The sequence below is a fragment of the Cryptomeria japonica genome, chromosome 5, assembly GCF_030272615.1.
Source record: "Cryptomeria japonica chromosome 5, Sugi_1.0, whole genome shotgun sequence".
NCBI lineage: Eukaryota > Viridiplantae > Streptophyta > Pinopsida > Cupressales > Cupressaceae > Cryptomeria > Cryptomeria japonica.
Window position 1 is genome coordinate 388,846,838 of NC_081409.1, and position 24,552 is coordinate 388,871,389.

Here is a 24,552-nt window from a genome sequence, read left to right on the forward strand (position 1 = left end):
CATATGAATGGTATCTATGAGATCCTAGATTATTCCTTCTAGATCCCTTCCTACATTCTTCTTCCTTATGGCCATGACCATTACATGCAAAGCAATAACCAGAGAAGGAAGATTTATAACTTACAAACTTATTCTACCATGCATGGGGAAATCTTACCAGTCTGACATATCCATTTATCCTTCTCTAAGGATGGATCCTGGACTATTCATGCTGAGAAAAGCTTCCATCTGAACCTTTCGTCTTCCACACTTGTCTTGTCTTTTGGGTAGTAGCATTCCTTTGTCCTCTACCAGTAAGAGGTCTTCTTTGTTGTCTTATCATATTATTTCTTTCGATGAAGATATCTTCTCCCATCTTCCCTTTTCCTTCAGCATCTATATTGTTCCTCCTTCTTGCAGCATCAATCTTCATCCTATACTACATGTCTTCACCGATAGTGGTTAGGTCAACCTTCTTCTGGGGAGCATTTCTAACTATGAAGGTTTGTCCCTTGTGCTCTCCATTTGAGCAGACAAACAGAATGTCATTGTGGGAGACATTCTTGCTGGTGAAGCATTCACTGGCACCACTTCCTAATCCTTCAGTGTCCTTGGCATGCTTTTTCTTTTTCAACATTTTTTCCAAGGCATCACTGCTACCATCAAACTGGATTCTCACCTTGAGCTCATCCTGAAATTTCTCAAGGTCATTACAGAGAATCTCCATTTCTCCTACTAGTTGTTGATATTCTTTATATTTTACCTCTAGCTCAGATGCTAGATCTTTACACTGACACCCCTTGGTGTCTTCTTGTTGATTCTTTAATTCTGAGACACATTTCTCATATTTTTCAAGGTATTTTATCAACTGGTTCTGCTCCACAACAACAAAATTCTTGAATAACTTGTATTTATTTCTCACTCTACTAAGCTCTTCAAGTGCATTTACAAGTTCTTCTTCAAGATCAACTTCTTCATCCTCCTCTTCTTCACCTTCACTATCATTGCCAAACATATCTTGCTAGTAGGAGTTGTGGTGTGTGAAAAGTGAACTAAGAATCTGTATCTGCAAGACACAACACTTCAATTAAGTCATTACATGTATGGTTAGAAAGATATAATCAATGAATAATAAAACCATAACAAATCAACCCATTGCCTTCTAAAAGATGCGAGTATAAGATTGCTCTCAAATTATTAGCAATACCAGTGACTAGACTACACCAAGACGAAGGATTTAATCTATATGAGCATGATAATAGCTAGATGGATGCAAGATTAATCTAACATGATTTTTGCAATATTAAGCTAAATGATTTAATCAATATGAAATAATTAATATGCAATATTCTCAATGAATCTAGAGCAAAAACAGTATAATAACAATATATTCTCCAGCCTTTTTTTGAATGATAGACGAGCCTAAATTTATAGAAAATTCACAAAGAAACCAACGGTTGAGATCAAATGATGATGAGCGGTCAAGATTTTCCAAGAGGAAGCACAATCCAGGTGAATTGATGTGATTGGATGCTTTTCTCAGTTTTAAAAGAAATTGAACTAAAATTAAGATTAAATCAAGAAAAAACTAATTTAAAGGAAATTGAACTAAAATTAAGATAAAAAAAAATAAAAAACTTATTTATTCTCTCTTTTATTCAATTTTAATATTTAATTGTTTTAATTGCTTTCTTTAAGATTATCTATCAATTTTTAATTTGTTTTTCAAGATTTCTTCCAATTGATTTCTTTTTCTCAAATTTTAATTCTTTTTTTGTCAATTAATTCCTTTTTTTATTTATTTCCATTTTTGAAGATTTGTGCTCAATTGATTTATTTAATTGAATTAATTCCTCTTTCTTGATTTGTTTCCTTTCTTGAAGATTTATGGCAATTTGATTTATTTAATTAACTTAATTCCTCTTTCTTGATTTATTTCCTTTTTTGAAGATTTGATGGCAAATTGATTTATTTAATTAAATTAATTCCTCTTTTTGATGATTTAATGGCAAATTGATTTATTTTATTAAATATGCTAGGATATTTAATAAAATAAATAAGATAATTGTTTAAAATGATTTACTTGGAATGATTTAATTAATTAAATAAATATTTAATTAATATTGAGTGATTGATTTTGCCATGTGACATTTGATGATTTTAGGAATTAATTGTGTGCTCAAGCTTTATTTAATTTCCTTTGGTTAGGAGCTTGGTGATGTTGTCGAGATTAGGGGCCCATGGTTTAGATGACCATTTTTAGGGTATTACATTTGCCCCTCTTTGAATTAATGTGCGAGCAGGGCATTGGTTCAAAGAATAGTTGATGTCTAGGAGATACTAGTTCTGAACTTGATTGATCACAAACTAGATGAAAACAAGGTGTTTAGTTTGATTCAAAGTGACAAAGATGAATAAAGTCTGATTAACATGATACCATTCTAGAACTTGATTAAACTTGGGAATGATAGAAAATTAAAGATACCGAACTTGAACTTAATTGATCAAGAAGCGGATCTTACTGATCTAGAACTTGATTGAACTTAGATATAATGAGTGATGATAAAAATTGATCTTGAACTTGATTGATCAAGATATGATGAGGATAAACTATTCAGCTTGATCAAGAAATGAATATAACGTAACACCTGCTTAGATCTAGCATGATCGAAGATACTCTTTAAACCCTTGATTGAGTTTAAACGAAAAATCAGCTTGATGAAAAGAAATGGAACTGATTAATGTAAAGAGATTGATTCAGACGAAGACAAATATCATCTTGATATGAAGTGATGAAACTGATATGTCCCTAGAGATTGATTTGATTTAGATGATTGAGAGATCTCAACTTGATATAAAATGATGAAGTTGAAATGCCCCTAGCGATTTATTTGGATGATTGAGAGATCTCAACTTGATATAAAGCGATGAAGTTGAGATGCCCCTAGCGATGAGATCTTATTTGATTTTCTTTAGTTTGAAAAAGATGTTTTGCTTGACTTTCGATGAAGATTTGAAAATTTTCTCATCATTGAAGAATGTGAGGTCATAAGGTCATGAGTATGCCCCCTCAGGAGTGAAATTGAAAGATAGCGAGGGTACATGATGATTGGAAATTTTGAGTGATGATAAGTTGTTTGAGCACAAATTGATTCAGAGGAATTTTTGAAAATTTTGTGTTGATTGATAAGAAATTGAGTGCAAAGTTGATTGTAGAAATTAAATTGAGATTCAACGTCGATTGATGAGGAATTGAGCACAATTAGAAGAGAGAATGAGCTTTTGATGAAAAGAGTGCTAAGTGGTCCAAATTTTGAAATTGACTAGAAAAATGATCTCGATTTTCGATTTTGATCTCAAAAATAGACTCAGGACAACCAATTTACAAGCTCATGATTTGATTTCATCATACTTGTGTTGATGGATTATGAGATGTTGTTCTATATGCTTTATTCTATATGTATGCATTTGTTTTCAACATGAATGTATGCAATGCAAATGATCATGGATGTCTATTTTTGTTTCTTTTCATATGCAAATAACTGATAATGCAACTAAGTAATGAATAATGAGTAATGCAATTTTTTTCATTTTTCTATGCAATAAGATGAATGCAAATGAATAATAATGAATGATGCAATGTTTTCATTTTCCTATGCAGTAAGATGGATGTAAATGGATGATAATGAATGCATGAATTTATATGAAATGCTCATGTATGCAACTAACATCTCAAAACACAAGTACTCGATCAGAGAAATGATGAAAAGAGATCACTTAGCAAAGAAATGATGATGCTCCAACTCTCATTCAACATATAAAGAGGAAGCATTGTTAGTATACCAAAATCACTCCAAATTCACAAAATGTAGAATGAGATGCAAAATGAAATTCAATCCTAAACCTAGTCACTAGATTTGAATAGCTTAATTTTCATCATTGATCATTTTACAATTATAGCAGGTAGAATAGAGTTCATTTCTTTTCATGTGAAATATTAAGGATCTTGTTCGCAATGACCTTTTTTCATTCATATCCTTGGACAGATTTCATAGGGACTCAAATTGCATGATAAAGAAATTTCCTCAAAATGAACAAAGAAATGATATGGACCTCCTTGTAGCATTCAAATAAGTGGAGTCGAGGTATGTGAGGTGATTCCACCTTGATGTGAAGGCTCTTATCACAGATACCCAGCTAATTTAGATGTTTCCAGATCATTGGGATCATTCCTACAAGAAGAAAACAAGAAAATATTATGCCCCCAGTCCTTGCTCCTCTTAGTCACAATAGACTTCCTCGAGTTACTCAAAGGGATAATAATTGAAAACCAATATAAAAGACAACAACAAAGAAAATTTTCATGCATATCTAAACAACTTAGTGATTGTTTTTAGTTTTGTTGTTTTGCTTGTTAACTCAATGATAAAACTCTTCAGTAGTCAGGAGATAGGTAACTGACTCAGAGTGGATGACCAGGTTTCACTAACATAAGATTTACTTGGCTGACACTACTTAGGACATGTAAAGTGCTCTGTCAATTACCCTAAGACTATGACAATGATCAGTTTCAAGCCATGAGGGTTCCAACGAACCAGGATGTCACGAAAGTGACCAAAAGATATGTACAAGCAAAAGTAAAGATGCATGAAAGTAAGAAATGCCAATGTTGCATTGATAGATGGAGCACATGAGTACAAGAGGCGCCTCTTTGCTAGGTTTTCACCTTCTTTGCAGAGATTCCTTTTTTTTTTTCTTTTTCTTTTTTTTTTTCTTTTTCTTCAAGATGTTTTTTGATTTTTAGGATTTTTTTCAGGACTTTTTCTAATTTTTAGGATTTTTTCAAGACATTTTCTGATTTTTAGGATTTCTTCGGGACATTTTATGATTTTTAGGATTTTTTAATGTTTGCCCCTAGTGTCTACCAAGGAAAAAGGGATTTTGAGTACATGAATGGATAAGCAAATGATGGTGGACGCTTTCAAGGACTATCTCACAACATTAATCCAAGCACAGGGTCTAGATATAGCAATGTAAACCAAGGATTTTAGCAATGTAAAGCAAGGATTTTAGCGATGTAAAGCAAGGATATAGCACAATGAAGAAAGGATATAGTGTAACGAAGCCATATGGTCCAAAGAAGTGGTCATGTCAAGAGGTTTGTGGAAAACATGTTTTTGCATTTTGTCCATAGTGTTGTTCAAGATCAAGGAATAGATCTGGATAGGAGGTAGATAGGATAATCAAGATGAAAGGTGGTAATGAAGGATGTAAGCGAGCAATGGATAGGGGCTAAGGGGTTTGGATCAAGTGCAATATATAGGACATACAAAACCTATAAAGATCCTTAACCTTGTCAAGATCAAAGGTGGAAAATGGATATGAATGTAGATAGAGCGAATGAGGGATAATGGAGGATGAAGGATAATGGAGGAAGATGGATAATAGATGGATGTACATGGATGGAACTTGCCCCCAGTGTAAAGTGCAAAAGGATAATGGATTATGCATGATGCCTGTTTACCAGGTTTTCATCATGGTACTTGCCCAATGCGCCACAAGAAGTGGTTTTCACACAAGGACGAATTTATTTCTCTTTACTTCTTTTTTTTCACTTTTTTTCATCATTTTTTCTCATATTTTTTTGATTTTTTTTGGAAGATAATGAAGGCATGATAGGGGATGGAAGAAGGACCCCGACGTCTCACTTATTTGGATGGTACCATTAGAATATGATTTGCAATAGACCATGGCTATGAAGGTATGCTCAAAGATGTTGGCACCAGAAATGAAACTAGGGCAAGGACTTATGCAAAGGATTGGATAAGAGGGATGGAAGGGTGAAAAAGAGGTGTTGGATAAAGGATGGGATGTTGGAAGAATTGTATATCGATAGATGGAAATGCTGGAAAGATCAACATCGGCACACGCCTTGAGGGATGGTGGACATATTTAAGAGAAGTGAATCTCAAATTTTGAAATTTGGATGAAGGAAAGGTTACAAATTTTGGTGCATAAGAACCCAAAATGGATGAAGGAGGTGATGGAGGAATAGACTCAGAAGGTTTGGATGGAGGAACAACAATTTTGGATGCCAATTTTGATTTGTCTTTAGACTGTTGTGCTTCAAGAAGCCACTTAGGGATCCACATGATTTTTAATTTTTAATGCTTTTGTAGTTCCTTAGAGCACATTACTTGTACAAATGCCTTAGGAACCCATATAAATTTTGACTTTTCTTCTTTCTTTGTTGGCCTTTTTAGTGTTTTGTATTTTTCTTTTCATTTTTGGATCATATTTTGCTTTGTTTTGACATGTCAATTAGATGGGACATGTTGATCCTTGAATACATGTGGATTACTTGACTTATGACTTTTATGCTTGGCATCCAAATTGCTTGGAGGGAGATGCATGGATAGATAGGAATGATATGGAGGTCTTTTAGATGGATGGAAGGTACTCGAAGACGTGTTCCTTTGTTGATCCCACATAAGGGATGGAGAGATATAGGGACCTAGAATGGATGGAAGCGATGACAGGGAAAGTGTATATTTGGATTTAACTGGAGAAATGTAGGATTAATGAGAGATACCAACATCTTGAGAAATTTCCTTGAGGCCATGAATTTTAACATTTTCTTTAATAGCAGGGGGTTCTAATATACCTCGTTCATGAATGTCTAACCCTTTTCTTTGATAATGCATGCTTTGAAAGATATTTTTAACAAAGGGTTTCTTCTTACTTTAGATGCTAGAGGCAAGTCCATTTTGAGGTGGAGGTGTCTTGCAAGGAATAATAGGATCATGAGAGGGCTTTATGGGCATGATGGACTCTTGAGGTGAACATGGAGGATTATGACAAGGAAATGAAGGGATACTTTGATCTTGACATGGAATAGGATCATTGGATAGAGTAGGAAGGGTGTTTGACTCTTCATTTTGAATATGATCATTTGAAAAGGTGGACGAGGCATCATGATCTTTCTTAGGAAGTGGATTAGGAATGGGATTTGGAAGGATTATTTTCTCTTGAGATGGAAGGAGTTCATCTTGGAAGAAATGGAAAGGTATAAGGGGATCATCATGGGATTCTAGGAGAACATGATCTTTTTCAATCATTAGATGGGATTGAGGAGTTTTGGTGTCTTGATCTTGATTTATGGTAGGACTTATTTTTTTATTTTCCAGATTATCCTCTTGACACGGAGTCACTTCTAAGGAAGGGATAAGATTTTTCATAGGTGTAGGGGATTCTTGGAAGGTCTCCATATTTTGACATGATGGGGAAGCACTTTGGAAATGGCCTTCTGGAGTGGGTACATTTGGAATTGAAGTGTATGATGGAATAGGATCTAGGATTTTTAAATCTTTAGAGGAACTTGTATCAATATTGGCATTAACTTGGATTTCCATAGGAGATAGCCCTTGAAGGTCAACATGAGAAGTTTCATTGTTTGAAGGAGATGGTATGGATTGTTGCTGAGAAGTCTTAGGAGATGAAGGCATCATGGAAGGGATGGAGGCTACATATGGAGCCTTGCTAGACATAGGTTCATGATTTTGATCATGCTTAGAAATAGTTCCTTTTTTTTCTTTAGGTGAGTCATTAGGATCTTCAATTTCAATGACACCATTATCAATGAGATCTTGAATCTTATGTTTTAATTCTATGCAATGCGAAGTCTTATGTTCATTTTGTCTATGATATGCACAATACTTACTCATAAATTCCCATCCCCATGTGGTTTTTTTAGGCAATATGATAATATTGTTCTTAATAAGCTCTTCCAAAGAAGACTCAATAGATTGCCCCAAAGGTGTAAACTGTCTATCTAGGGAATAGATGTCTTTTTGTCTTGGTGAAGGTGTCTTGTGAGCTTGTTTGAGATTTGTCTTTTGATTCTCAATCATTTGTTGGTATTTTCTTGACAAATCATATAATCGTTTTAGCACTTCTTGAAGTTTATCAAACTTGATATCATACATTTGTTTTTCAAATGGAGTCATTGATCTATTTTGTTGGATTTCCATGTCATATATTTTTTTCTTTATATCTTGAAGCATTTGAGTATAGGTAGCCATGGGAATTGGAGCTAAGGTATCTATAAGATTCTTACTCTTATCAAAAAAATTAGAAGAGATTTTGGTTTGAATAGGCATTTTTAACTGACAGGACCGAGAGAGAGATGTGTTACAGAAGCCAAGATCAAATTGTAGCTAGTAGTTCATTTACCGTAGTGATTGAGAGAAGTAACTAAGATCTGGTCTGGTTTCAGGAATGATCTATCCTGTGTAAGATGATATCTAAGTTAACTTAGGTTTGATGAGATGTTTGTTTGAACTAGCTTAAAGATGATCGACAAAATTGTGCAACACAACAACAGAGGTACACTATCAAGGTTGTTTATGCTCAGGAGGATGATAACCAGTTTTAGGCTCACTGTAGACTATTTTAGACAATTTTGACAATTTTGACTGACAAGATTAGGAATTCGTATGAGAGAGGATTGGATAGAGACGAGATTCTGATAGACAAAGTTTCAATGATTGACGACTACCATTTTTTGATAAGGATTGATGTTTTGATGACTGACAGAGACCAGTTTGGACACAGATAGAGTTTATCACTGAATTGTTTGATATTGTTTCATTTGTTTTCTCTAGTTTTAGTATTTCATTTTCAGTTTCAAGGATGAAAACATAGAAAACACACAAGATATATAATAATTCAATCACAACACGCTAACCCTATGGAAGTTGGCTTAGAGAAGAAAACCTTTGTTTGCTGACTTAGGTACACACCCAATAGCTAATCAGAATATGGCCGCTGAGTCTCATGCAATGGATTCTCAACATCGTATTATCTGACTCCAAATGCTAATGGGGGCACGATATGACAAGTGTCTTGGGAGAGTTACTATCTCTCTTGCACAAAGATTATCAACCTTTTGGAGGTGAAACGGCTAGCTTCTATCTTATAGTTCTTAGTCAGGAATTCCATTTGAAATTACCTCTTGAAGTCACGCAAGCATGATTGAGGCCTATAGCCCAACAAGGTACCAAAATAGGATGTAGTCACATAAATGTGATTGAGACCGCGAGGCCCTACAAAATGCTCGATATGACAGATCTCAAAGAGAAAACTCAAATAATCCCATCCTCTGAGACTTTAATCACTAGAGGCCTATTTATTATAGTGAGCTGGAATGCTCAAGTTCAGCTATACTCACTTGGGTCATTCTCACAGGGTGATTACTTTTTCCCACTATGATAGGCCTGCTAAAGGTACACAAATCTCAAAACTTAGAAAAAAGCTTTGAGGGTCTAGATTTCTGATTGTCTATAAAAGACAAGAGCATACTCTCCTACCTCTTAGATTTTTCTGAAAACATGAAAGACATATTTTTTCTTTAACTAGATAGCAATTTAAGTGCCTAAGAAAATACTAAATGAATACACAATGTTTAGTCGATTCTCCTTAGGCATAGGCAACCTGCAAAACCAATATGTCAGCAGTCATTTTCTTCTTGATTCTTTGGCAAGCGTATGTTTGATTGATAGATTCTTTGAAAAGCATCCTACAAACATTAAAAGCCCAAAATTAGTTGCCAAAATCACATAAAAAAAATCATCAAAAGAAACTTCTATCATGTAAATTGTAAATTAAACTAATCTAACAAGAATTTCCATTTTATGACTATCCTAGTTATGACAATTTTTGATAGTACTTCCCTCTGTCATTTATAAATTTTGAACCAGACATAATTTGGAAAATATCTTCAATGGAAATGTGGAAAACTGGGATTTACAAAACATATTAAAAGTTGGAGTAAATCCAACAGTTCAATAAAAAGTTATGACCTCTGAACCGAGAACATTTTTTACTATCACAAAAAAGTGAGTAAAATGACAGTTCTGCACTCTATCAATCATAACTTTCAAACCATACATCTTTAGGAAAATCTCTTCAATGAACCTGTAGAAAACTTGATTTTAAACAACATATAAAAAATTGGTTGACATCCAATAGTTAAATAAAAATTTATGCATTCCAAACTGAGACCATTTTTGACTGTCATAGAAGAACAATAAAAAAGAAAGATTTTTATTTGCAAATTTAACACATTTTTATTAGTTATAAAAACCAAACATTAAATTTTTTCAAGAAACATTAGAAATCTTGTAGTTGTGGGTTCGAGCCCCACGGTGGGTGCCAAAAATGTGTGTGTGAAAAGTGGACTAAGAATCTGTATCTGCAAGACACAACACTTCAATTAAGTCATTACATGCATGGTTAGAAAGATATAATCAATGAATAATAAAACCATAACAAATCGACCCATTTCCTTCTAAAAGATGCGAGTATAAGATTACTCTTAGATTATTAGCAATACCAGTGACTAGACTACACCAAGACGAAGGATTTAATCTATATGAGCATGATATTAGCTAGATGGATGCAAGATTAATCTAACATGATTTTTGCAATATTAAGCTAAATGATTTAATCAATATGAAATAATTAATATGCAATATTCTCAATGAATCTAGAGCAAAAACAGTATAATAACAATATATTCTCCAGCCTTTTTTTGAATGAGAGATGAGCCCAAATTTATAGAAAATTTAGAAAGAAACCAATGGTTGAGATCAAATGGGTCAAGATTTTCCAAGAGGAAGCACAATCCAGGTGAATTGATGTGATTGGATGCTTTTCTCAGTTTTAAAAGAAATTGAACTAAAATTAAGATTAAATCAAGAAAAAACTGATTTAAAGGAAATTGAACTAAAATTAAGATAAAAAAAAAAAAAAAAACTTATTTATTCTCTCTTTTATTCAATTTTAATATTTAATTGTTTTAATTGCTTTCTTTGAGATTATCTATCAATTTTTAATTTGTTTTTTCAAGATTGTTTCCAATTGATTTCTTTTCTCAAATTTTAATTCTTTTTTTGTCAATTAATTCCTTTTTTGATTTATTTCCGTTTTTGAAGATTTGTGCTCAATTGATTTATTTAATTGAATTAATTCCTTTTTCTTGATTTGTTTCATTTCTTGAAGATTTATCGCAATTTGATTTATTTAATTAAATTAATTCCTCTTTTTGATGATTTAATGGCAAATTGATTTATTTTATTAAATATGCTAAGATATTTAATAAAATAAATAAGATAATTGTTTAAAATGATTTACTTGGAATGATTTAATTAATTAAATAAATATTTAATTAATATTGAGTGATTGATTTTGCCATGTGACATTTGATGATTTTAGGAATTAATTGTGTGCTCAAGATTTATTTAATTGCCTTTGGTTAGGACCTTGGTGACGTTGTCGAGATTAGGGGCCCATGGTTTAGATGACCATTTTTAGGGTATTACAGGAGTGATCTGCATGATCATTCTTAGATGTGTGCCTCTCATCTTTTGATTCTTGAGCCATGAAGAGGTGGGTTCATTCTTCATCATTGTTACGGTTGCTAGCAGATCTGCCTTCATCATCTATAGATACATGAGATGCATTTCTCATTCTATCTTCACAAGTTGATTCTGCAGTAGTAGACTCATTTCCATAGAGCTTCTTTAGTTTGTCCCATAAGCCTTTTTTTGATCTCTATCTATCCACCTATGAGGAGATATCATCTAATAGCCCATAGAGTATAGCCTTCATTGCAACATCATTGCACTGGTTTCTTCATCTTGCATCTAAGTCGGTGTGAGGACTGACTTTATTAGGGTAGCCATTTGCAACATACATCCATACATCATACCCTTGAGAGGATAAGTGAACTTCCATTCTACAAATCCAAATGGAATAGTTTAAGCCATCAAATACCAAAGTCGGGATTGACATTAAACAGACCATTGTGTCCTTAAGCCAGAATCTACCCAAGCTGGAGGAAGCTTGTTAACTGGGAACCTATGCTTTGATACCAATTGTTAGACACAATGTACCACTGAGAGGGCGGTGAATCAGTGGTTTACAATTTTTTTCCCTTTATGTATCCTATTTGTGTATACTAGTTATTAGATCTAACAAAAAGTAGACTTATTAGTTAGATGGGAGACTATCACAATGCAATCACACATACAAAGGGACGTCACATAACACTAGCATATATGAGTAAAACCCAAGATGGGAAAAACCTTGGTGAAATATGTTGCTGGAGTCTACTACTCCAATCTGGCCTCACAATGAAACTCTAATTACAATGTTTAGGACACCAGCCCAAGGAGCACCAACCTCTAATTTAGGGCACCAACCTAAGGAGCTACAACCCCTACACCGAGCTCCAATTCAGTGGTCTACTATGAGTATATTCAATTACAAAATTAATAGTCTTGTAACAAATGGATTTTGTAACTCTTCTACAAATCTCTCTGTTGCACCCATGTCGGTTCAGCCTCTTCTCCTTCTTTGTCAGTTCTTCTCTCTACTGGTTCTTCTCTCTATTGGTTTTTCTCTCTGCTAGTTATCTCTTCTCTTAGATACACTACTGTTCTCCACCGGTACTATACTCTTTTGGTTATTTTCTTTCCTTCTCTGTAGTCCTCTACAACTCTTCTATGCTAGTATGGTCACCACCAGTTTACTCCTTTGCTAGACTCAATGGCTGACTAGTGATTCTCTCTTTATTGTTGGTTGAACACTTCAACCTTGTTCTTTCTCACACTCAGTCTATTCTTCTTCTTCTTTTTGAGCACTTGACTAATTTCACTTCTTCAACAACAACACTCTCTCACTCAGCAACAACCTTCATCAATTTTGGCTTTTATATTTATAAACTGGTTTTATTGACAATAACCAATTCAAACTTTAGGCAGTTAGGGTTTCCTCATTGACCTCAAGGAAAACCAAATCCAATCATATCTCATCAAATTTGATCACCTAGATTGATGAACTATAACTCATCAATCAATCCTACCATTTTCATGCCTTCCAGAACACATCTTCTATATTTAGATATCTACTTTTTAACCTGTTAGCGGATTTCTTGGTCATTCACCAAAAATGGTTTCGTGGTTCCCTTCACCTACCTCGATGTTGCTCAAAAATCCTATGCTAGATCTCTGTTGTCCATCTAACCTCGAGCCGCAAACCTTTGCTGTACGTATCATGAATCACATTGTCGACATAAATGTTGACCTGTCACCTTATACTCACCACTTGATACTTTACCAACTCAATAAGTTGACCTATGCATGCATACCACTACACCTCCACATGGAACCTATGTCGACATCCACCTTTTCTAGATCTTTTGCATTGATATGGATGGGATCACTAACCAACTCCATTATCAGGTTCTTCTACCTATTCTTTAATTGTACTGGTATCTCACACTTTGTTGGTTCTCTATCATGTCTGCACTTTGTTTCTCTATCAATGGGACACCTTAACTGGTCACCAGACATGCCTATCTATAGCATGCTCATCTTCAACAGGTGGGAGCACACAACTTAGACTCTTTTCTCTCTTATCAGTTCTCATACTTACCAGTAGGCACCCTTGATGATATCATATCATCAACCTTCAATTGTTTCCATCTGAGGCATCTTCATACCGATTGCATTCTCTATCAGCAACTGCTATGTCTTTTGTCATAATTAGTCTGTACATCATATCAACTAGTTTGTCAAGGTGACAAACTCATCACTTATTAACTCTTTCTCTATCCTAGTAACTCATCATGTCTTCTAGGTTGATCTACTACACATCCTTGATTTCATACACCTAAGGCAACTTAGTATTTCACCGGTAGATCTAGTGTGAGCCTCCAATCACCCACCTTCTACTCTTCTCTTATTTTAGAGGACTATGATGTACATCATTCATAATAGGAGATAAGATCCACTTATCAGTGGGAGTGGATCCTTGTCATTTGCATCCTACAATGCACAAATGTGGCTTCCTTGTTTGAGCATCATATCTTCAAACAAGCACATATGATCCGATTAGGGCACATTCATTGTCAGTCATCTCTTCAAATGGTGAATACATCTTTATCCAATGGGAGTCTTATTGTTTGACATCCACATAGTATACTAGTGACCTATACATCCTTCTCCTCCATTGCTGATGTGATTAGATAACATTCCACCTCTTCATCACAAACAACATCCAAGAATATTTCTCACCCTTCTTGTATAGTGGTCATAAGCTTTCTAGTTGGCAATTACTCACTGTCATCACATCACTTATTAGTTGACATCCCCTCCTTATCAATGATATCCTATATTAGTAACCTACTAGACTAGTTGATATCAATAACTACACATCAACTATTTTCCCATACCAGTTGTCCTTCAATAGAGGTTGACATCAATGACAACACAATGCCAACAAGGTCTTCAAATCTTGGATATGACCATTGCTACTCCTAAAACTATTTATTCCATGGACATAAGAATAATTCCAGGTATGGCCTTTAAAATCGACATGTTGAAAGATTATGATAAAGTCAACTGGTGCTTCCTATTCAAAACTCTCTCAAAATTGGGCTTCAATCAAAAAGTTGTTGATATGATACGCGAATGTATTTCTATGGTTCAGTTTTTTGTCTTGATCAATGGGCTTTCTAGGGGGCACTTTAAATCTGGAAAATGTATTCGACAAGGAGATCCCCCATCTCCTTATCTTTTTATTATAATTGCTAAGGTTTTGGGCAGGAATTTGGTGGATTTGATGATCAATGGAAGACTCAATAATTTTTGGATGATACCTTTCTTTTTGGTAAATCCTCCATGATTGAGGCTAAACACTGGAAGAATTTTCTTGTTTACTATGCCTCTTCTTCATGGTAATTTATCAACTATGATAAAAGTAATCTCTTCTTCTTCAACACCCCTTTGGACCTTCAAACTAAAATCCTTAATATCCTTGGGTGTAAGTCTTCTATTCTTCCTAGAACTTACTTGGGTCTCCCCCTCACTATCAAAGAGGTTTCCCCTACATTCTAGAATACTATCCTTGAAAGAATACATAAGAAACTTGCTAGATGGAAGGGAAAATTCCTTAGTAGTGTATGGAAGCTCCAACTCCTTGCTGCTTCCCTCCAGGGCATTCCTATGTATTTACTTTCCTTGTTCAAAATCTTTAGTGCTATGGGGGACAAGCTTGAGAAGATCCAAAGAAATTTCCTTTGGATGGGTATGGAGCAAAAGAAACACCTCTCTTTGGTTAACTAGGATATTTTTTTCTTACCCAAGACCATGGGGGGTCTTTGTATTAGAAAGATAAATGCCTTGAACAAGGCCTTAATTTCTAAAGTGGGTTGGATCCTAGCTAAAGGTGAGGCAAACTAATATAACATTATCAGGGATAATTATTTGGAAAGGGAATAGTTCTACTTTAATTTGAGTTTCGGTGGCTTACCTCATGGGTCAAAATTATAGAACAACATCCTAAATCTTAGACCTATTATGAGAGAGGGACTGAAGTGGAAAATTGAAAATGGTAGGAAGATTAGGTTCTAGGAGGACTCTTGGGTGGATGATTAACCTCTAGTTGAATCTGATTTATACCAACTAATGAACTCCCTAAAAGTTCACTTTGATTTTTATATTGCTAACTACATTGTGCCAGGAAGAGGAAGGTGCAAGAACATCTCCTTGACCTTTACTGATCAACCTAACCTATTGCCTACTACCCTTGATCTCCAGGATCTCATGCTTGCATGCAAGGTATTTCTATCTCCCCATGAGGATAAATTCATCTAGAAAGGGACCCAATCAAGGGAGTTCTCAGTCAAGTCTACTTACAAATAGCTCTTGAGACCCATTGATAATGTTGAATTATGGAAAAAGATATGGAACCTGCAACTTATTCCAAAAATTAGTTGCTTCTGGTGGTCCCTTATGCATGAAATTTTTTTGACTCGGGACAAGTTGAGAAGGAGGGGATTCCAACTTCCCAACAAATGTGTCTTATGTAAATCTGAGGAGGAATCTGTTGGTTATTTGTTCATCCACTACCCTTTCACTTGGAACCTTTGGGCCATTACCCTTGAAAAATGTGGTATACAATGAGTTTTTCATGATAGCATTCATCAGTTTTTTAATGGATGGTCACCTCCTACCCACCACCTCTTAGTTATTCAGCTATGGAGGCAGATCCCTCCTCATATCTACTAGAGTGTTTAGAAAGAAAGAAATAACAAAATCTTCAGAGATGCTTAAACCTCCCCTAATAATGTTTTTACTAGCTATTTCAAAATGCTTATGGACAACATCTTCATGACTAGATGGAAAACCCCCTCCAATCCTCCTAACCTGGCTAGTAGAAGAATTGTAGAACTTTGGAATCTCCCCTTTGAGTTTAATCTCTTCAACAACACTTCAAAGATAACTAGACAAAGGACCAAATGGTTAGCGCCAAATCTCTCTTGGCATAAACTAAATTTTGATGGGTCAGCTCAAAATACCTGGCAAGTAGGAGATGGTGTTATTTGTGATAATCAGGGGACTACTATTGCTACCTATGTGGGTAGCTTGAAGAATCATACTATCACCCAAGCAAAGGGAATAGCTCTCCTATGGGGGTTGAAGTTTGCCACTGCTATAGGTATTAGACAACTACAAATTGAAGGTGATTCTAAAGTAATTATGTAAGTTGTCAGTGGTAGATCTGTAGCAGGTTGGAAAGTGGAATCTATTTTGTGGGATGCAATAATGTTTCTAGCTAACCTTAACTATTTCACTATCCACCACATTTTTTAGAGAAGGGAATGTGGTTGCTGACTCTATGGTTGTTGTTGGAAGGCTACAAGATGGCTTACGGTGTTGGAGGAACATTGTTTTTCTACCATCATTCACCAAGGAGATCTTGGAGAATGCAAAAACTAAGTCTTAATGACAAGTCTTTCTAATTGTAATCTAATGAAGAGAATTAATTTTCAAATTTTGAATTTGGAGTGGGAACTCACCCATCATTAGATGGGTATGCCACATAGCTGCATATGGCCTTGTCACTAGTCTCAAGGAGGTTTAAATAATGATGATACTTATTGGCGAAGTACCGATATCAGGAAAGGAAATTTCCTATTAACAATCTAGATGAATGTCATTAGCAGTGATGAAGGCAATAGCTGGGCTCAACTAACTCACATTAAGCAAATTGATGGCTTACGTGATCCTAATAAATTTCATGATGAAGAAATCTATTTAAACATGACTTGCAATAATCGCGGTGTTAAATGCATGATTTTATTCTAGAACTTGTTGAGCTTGCTTCTTGACTCTACTTTTTCTCTTGAATGGCTTTGTATCCTCGTTGCCCTGGTTTTCATTTTCACTTCTAAGATGGAGGAAATTCTCATGGGGGGTGATAGACTAAGACTTTAACCTGATAAAATAGATGAATTCAAAGCCAGGCCGATAGTTTAGTTTGTGTGCTCGGAAGGAGGCATCGATAAATTCATGGAGAGAATGAAAGGAAATGGTAAAAGACTATCGAAGTAGTTTGTGGCTTCTTGGGAGGACAAAAGGGTCACTGTGGGTGGAATCTCATTCGAAGTTAACGAAGATCTAATTTCTTAGTCAACAGGCCTATCCATGGAGGGTAGAAAATAGAACTAATAGAGCTACATACCAGACACCACCAGCCTAAACCAGTTTTTTTGCGATGGGGAGAATCCTGTGAAGCAGGTTGGTGGTTTCAACCTTGAAGAACTTCCATCACCTTGGGATGAGGTCTGCTACATCATCATGAAGTATTTCACTCTAGAAGGACGGTATGGGGTTTTTTACTACTATCACCTCCCTTTCCTTAACCATCTGAGGAATAAGGATCTTATTTCCATCCCTTTTTTTCTACTGCATTCTATGGATTCTAATGTGAGAGATATTGTTGAGGCCAAGAAGAAAGGAAAGGACTTTACTATTCTCCACCAAGGCCTTATCCTCTGCCTTTACAACTTCCACTTGGCCCTCTATCCTCCTTGCATGATTTCAGTCCAAAATGTGCCTAAAAGCCAATGGAAACCCTAACATAAGCCCTCCTCGGTTGTGCAAACCTAGCTCCTCCAATAAGAAAAATGAAAAAGAGTTCCATCAACTCAGTGGATTTAAAACCCCCCAAGAAAGTGAGAATCTAGGAAATCAACTCCGATATGGAAATTATGGATGAAGCTAACACTCAATCACTCTATGAGATAGGCATCCAAACCCCTAGAGAAACCCTTAAAGGACTCCTCCTCATCCCATGATAATGGTAATTCCATCCCCTCTGGTAATGTGGCCCCATTTCATTCCACCTCAACCCCTGATTCTGCAAGCTCCACCCATGTGTCTGAGAGCCTTAAAAATTCCATGAACCTAAATGCCGGTCCCAAATCCTGGGCAAACTCTCCATCCCCTACTCTTAATTTTGAAAATATGGTGGTGGTGGAGGAAGTGAGCAGCATCGAGGAAGCAAAAGACAAATTGATAGATTTGGAGAAGAAAGTGGATGACATGATTGAGAACTTGCAAAAATTGTCAGTAGAATGGAGGCCATTGTGAACAAGTTGCATGATGTCTCCAGGTTTGCGTTGAATGTCATGTACAACTTTGCAACCACTCTATGTCTCTTGCAGGAAAGCACCCTCAAAGGTAAAGGAAAGGAGGATGAGGACTATAAAGGTTGTTGGCATTTACATGAATATTGTGATAATGAAATGTTATGTTTCCATTGATGTTAATTGTAACCGGTAATGATGTTGTTATAATGTTGTTTTGTAACTGGCAGGAAGAGCTAGTAAAGGGAACTGTAATCGGTAGGTGAGTTTGTGGAGTGAATCAGTATTTCTAAGTAATGTAGAGTTGAATCAGTAAACCCTACTTGTTGATTTGATAAACCCTAACTGATTAAGTTTGATGAAGTTTGTTATATTGGTTTATGATCTAATGATGAACAATAAGATTATGACACGTACGCATATTGTATGAGAAGAGTTTCAAAGTGTTTTTGGCATACTGACATAACCATTTCTATCTTGGGAATGAGAAAGTATATTGCATGTAATGTAAACCGCATGATGAGTTACTAAGTTTGAAGAAGTGGTGATCAAGGATCCGTCGAGGCTATCTTGAATGATGTGTAGAGATTGTTATGTAATCCAAGGGTCATACTTGAACCAAAATTTTTGTAATCTCTATGAGAGAATTATATTTCTATTGTGCTACTGACCTAGTAATTTGTTTATAAGGTTGATGACTTGGTTTGTTTCAGAATTGGCAAATTTCTAGCTGAGTGTGTGGTTGCCAAACCAGATGATGTATCTGAAGTTTTTGTAAAGGCGGATAGGAGCATGAAAATGATCTAAACAAGCAAGTGTAGTGCTATACAAATAGATCAACAAACTCCTATTGGTTTCTAACAATTACAATAGTAAAATCCCCTAACTGGGTAAGCTCTAACAAGCTTAGTATTATTCAAATCCTCTAGCCAGGTGGTCCATTAGCTTGGATTTCAAATTCTCTACCGAGGTTACACCTCATAGGGTATTTCTTTTAATAGGGCATTATAGTCAATCCCTTAACCGAGTGGTCCCTAATAGGATCTGTTCTTAACAAGACTTTTTGTAAAAGCTTTAACAGGTTTGGCTCCTAACAAGGTGAACTTCAAAAGAGTTCAAATAGTTAACTTGTGTCTCATTTCACTGTGTTTTTTCCCATTTGGCTTTCCACATCAAAAATATTGTGTCAAGTGGTGAATTTTTTTGTGGTTATGTTTACTATGGTTAAATTGCTTAATTGCTTAATCCACTTTGATATGTTATGTTAACTGACAACAATATGAGATGAAGTTTTACTTATGTTAGCAAAGTATTTGGATGTTTGTGAGTTTCAAGTTGTTTACTGTTAATCTACTATAATAGTCAACCGATTAAACTTGACAGTGATATTGCATTTATAGTTCAATGGTTTAACTTGTTAGTTCTAAGTTTACTTTGAGAGGTTGATTTTGAGACTCATGAAAGTTATTATCCATTTTCTATCTACTAATTCACCCCACCCTCAATAGTTGACTAGATCCTTATTCTTTCATCATACCATCAATTGGTATCAGAGCTTCTCAGGTCCTCTAAGATCTAAGCCTAACAACTTGAGGTAAAGATCTTGTAGAACATGATGAAGAAGGAAGGTCTAAAGTTTAATAGAGAGAACTAAAGAATATGGAGTGATAGAATAAAAAATTATATTAAGAGTCTAGGAAGTCAATACTAGGAACATGTTAGTACTCAATATGTTGCACCTAGTGGGATTATGACTGATTTACAGAAGAAAGAGCAGCAAGAAAATAATTAAGCACTAGAGGCTATTATCAGTTCTTTGTCTGATGCAAAGTATGTAGATGTTCATGGTCTTTAGACTGCATATGAGGTATGGAAGAAACTTGAAGATATTTATAGTGGTGATGAACATGTGAAGATTGCCAAGGAAGAGTCTCTAAGAGGAAAGTTTTATGACATGCGGATGGCTGAAGGTGAGAATATCCAGCAGTATGGTCAAAGGATAAAAGAGATAGTTGGTGAGATCAAGAGTGCTGGTGGTAAAGTGGAAGATGCCACAGTGGTTAGTAAGTTGTTGAGAACCCTGCTACTAGTCTACGGTATGCGGGTTGTAGCCATTTAGGAGTTAAAGTCAATTGACAAAACTAAGGTAATCCTTGAATCCATCATTGGTAAGCTTACTACTTTTGAATTAAATGATTATGATGGTAGTGTTTAGAAATTTGAGTCTGCATTTAGAGCTTTGATTTCTAACCCATCTATGAGGAAAAGTAGAGATGTCAGTCACAGTTATGAATCTAGATCTAGTAGAGAAGTTGATGATGAAGATAGTTTGGTTGAGCTTGAAGCATTGTTGGCCAAGCGGTTACCCAGAGGTACTAGTAAATATAGAGGTAAATTACCTTTGAAATATTTTTCATGAAACAATATTGGACATATTGTAGCTAACTTTCCTAATGGTGATAATGAGCATAAGCGAGAGAAGTTGAAGAAGTACAAGGGAAAAGGAAAAAGAGATTGTCTTATTGCAATTGATGGTGGTATCACTGATGAGGAATCTGAGGGTGATGCTAATGAAGACATTGTATTTGCAGCCATTAAAGAGGAGACATCTGATCAAAAAGATTTAATTTCTCGCATGGATAATTCTGATGATTGAATCATTGATTGTGGTTGTTCACATCACATGACTAGTGACCAAAGAAAATGTCTTTCTTTGAAGGAATTTGATGGTGGATTTGTGAGATTTGGTAATGACTCACCCTTCATGGTTAAAGGTAAGGGAACTATTTCTATTAATGGAAAGAGAAGTGCAGATGATGTCTACTGGGTTGAAGGATTAAAGCACAATCTTTTGAGTGCTGCTCAACTCAATGACAAAGGATATCCATTGGAGTTTAAGAATGGTATGTGCAAAATCTATGGGAGCAAAGCTGAACTGATTGCAACTGGTAATCAGACTAAAGGTAACCTGTTTCACCTGAATCCTAAAGTCAACAACTTTTTAATTGCTAAAGTAGATGATAGTTGGCTTTGGCATAGGAGATTTTGTCATATAAATTTTGATAATATTGTTAAAGTGAGTAAGTCCAAGATAATGAGAGGTTTTCCTCTGTTGGACAAACTGGTTAATGCTTTATGTAAGGAATGTAAGTTGGGAAAGATGACATCCTCAACTTTTAAGAGAAAAACTTTTTTAGCAAAACATTTGTTAGATTTCCATCATATAGACCTCTGTGGACTAATAAGGACCAAAAGTATTTAAGGTGATAGATATTTTATGATCTTCACTGACAATTTCTCAAGAATGATGTGGGTCATATTCTTGAAGGATAAAATAGAAGCATTTAGTAAGTTCAAGGCATTCAGAGCCTTAGCTGAAAATGAGAGTGGAAAAAAGATAAAGTGTTTGAGGAGTGATCAAGGCGGTGAATTTACTTCTGAGGAATTCACTAGATATTGTGAAGAAAATGGTATCAAATGGCATCTTTTTACACTGAGGACACCACAATAGAAAGGTATTGCAGAGAGGAACAACTAGTCAGTTGTTGAAGCAATGAGAATGATGTTGATACAAGGAGGTGTAGCGAAAATTTTCTAGAGAGAAGTTGTCAGCACACCTATCTAAATTATGAACTGGATTTTAGTAAAAAGAGGTAAGGTTAGAACTCCTTATGAATACTATAGACACCTAAAAATGGTCAACGCTTGTGGAGTCATACTTTAACATTTGCGCATTGCCTTATTTTAGGGTTTTTGCGTCGCATTAACATTTCTCCTATGTCACGCACTTGGTCTTTATCATTTGCGAGCATTGAGTCCTTCTTCTCCATTCTTCATTCGTCTCGCTCTCAAATTTGGTCTTGTTGATAACACTATCCTGTCATGATTTTGATCGATCTTATCCTGTCGCATCAATGTGCGTGCTCATTTGTCATCATTTTGGACATCGTCAATCCTAATTAGGATTTTGTCCTCTTATCAATCTTATCATCTGACGATCGATTTGTCATCAATCCTTATCATTTTCAATCTTGTCATTTTGCAATCGATTTGTCATCGATCATTGTCATGTTCGATCTTGTCATTTTGTGATCGATTTGTCATTGATCGTGGTCATTTTCAATCCTGTCGTTTTGCAATCTATTTTGTCATCGATCCTTGTCCACTTGTCAATTTTGTCATTTTGCGATCAATTTGCCATCGACCGTTGTCTGTCTCAATTATGTCAATTTGGATCAATTAGTCATTATTCCTCATCAATTTGCACATTTATCAATCAAATCATTTATCACATTGATCAATTTATCAATCAGAATCATGATCGAGTCAATTATCTTTCATCAAGACCTAATTGTCATCTTTGCATTGCTAATTCATCTTCTAGGGTTTTGTGATTTAATCATTTAACCTTGTTTGTCATTTCTCCCCTTAGGATCAATAAATTATTTATTTATCCTAAGTCTTTTCATCGCAATTAAATGTTCATTTAATTGGCTAATTATTCCTCTTTTTGGAGAAGAAAGAAGGATAATGGAGCTGCATGAAGGAAGCATTTAGATCTACATTTGGTTTGCATAGTCTTTAGTTTTGAATGTTTCATTTTCATGTCTTTATTGAGTGTGTTAAGATTGATCATTGCAATTTGCTTTTGTGATTGAGCTATTATTGATACTTGCTTTAATGATTCCACATTTCCTAGCTACATTAATTGGTGAACCCGACATGAATACTAACCATCTAACCCCTTAACTTTCTGGGAACTTTTGTGCCTGTGTCAAGCATTCTGCACCTATGTCAAAGACAATTTGTGCCTGTGTCATGACTTTTGCACCTGTGTCAAGACTTTTGCGCCTGTGTAAAGTCCAGAAATGGAGGTAAAAAAAAAAAAGGCAGTGTTTTAATTGAAAATTGTTTGTTTTGCATTTTGTTTTCTACTTTTTGGTTTTTGGTACTGATTCTCTGTGCAGAACCTTGGCATACACATGACAAAGACAATAAATGAAACTACAAACACATTTTATGTAGATTCGATAGTAAAAGACTAAACATATCAAACTTCTAACTTGGTGGTTTTGCAGGTTGCCTTGGACTACAACTAAACTTTGTGTTTGCAATTAATGTTTAGGCACCTAGTGATTTCTAAATAGGATGGAATGAATGTATGTTTGATTTGATTATTGAGATTGACATTAGAGTAGGAGAGTATGCTCTCATCCTTCTTAGGGTGATCAGAAATCCAGATCTCTGATACCATGCTCATGTCTTTGATTGTGTGTCACCTTTAGAGGGCCTGCCTTCCCGACCATTTGCTTTTGCAAGCAAGTGATAATTGTGAGAAGGGAACAACCCAAAGTGAGTATGGCTAGAATACCTTAGCATTCTAACTCACTATAAAAAAATACCTGACGAGCGAAAGCTTTGAAGGAAGGGTTACGTGGGAATAGCAGTTACTTGGGAAGTGATGACCCTTGAACTTTTTCTCATATCAACATCTAAGTAGGACCTCACGGTCTAAATCATGCTTGCGCAACTACATTTTTTTGGTATCTTGATGGGCTTAATGTCTCAATCACGCTTGCGTGACATCAAGGAGTAACGCTTAACAGAAATCCTTACTAAACACCTTGTTTTTAGAGGCCAAAAACCCTTCTAGTTGCTTGAGAAGGACAAGTTCAGATACTTGGAAGAGATACTAAGTTTGCCATGGGGAGATTTCCATGGGGATTGATGCTTGGCTGCCCTGAGAAGTGAGTGCCATGGAGGGGAGCCCGTGGGGTCAAGCATCTATGTATTCTCCTTGAATCCCATAATGAGTCTACCTCTCAAGTACCTAATGTCCTTGCCTACCATAAGAAATGTGGGAATGAGCATGATTGTCTTGAGTCTAAGTTGAAATATCTTGTCTTCTTTGTTTGTCAAAAGTTGAATTGCATATCATTTTGAAAATAAGACAAATTGACTCAAAACAAGGTTAAACACAAGAGACATTTCATCCAACAAAGTTCAAAACACCTTCAAACATGGTTGTCAAACATTTTTCAAATTCTTGTCTCAACATTCATGTCACTTAGATCTAG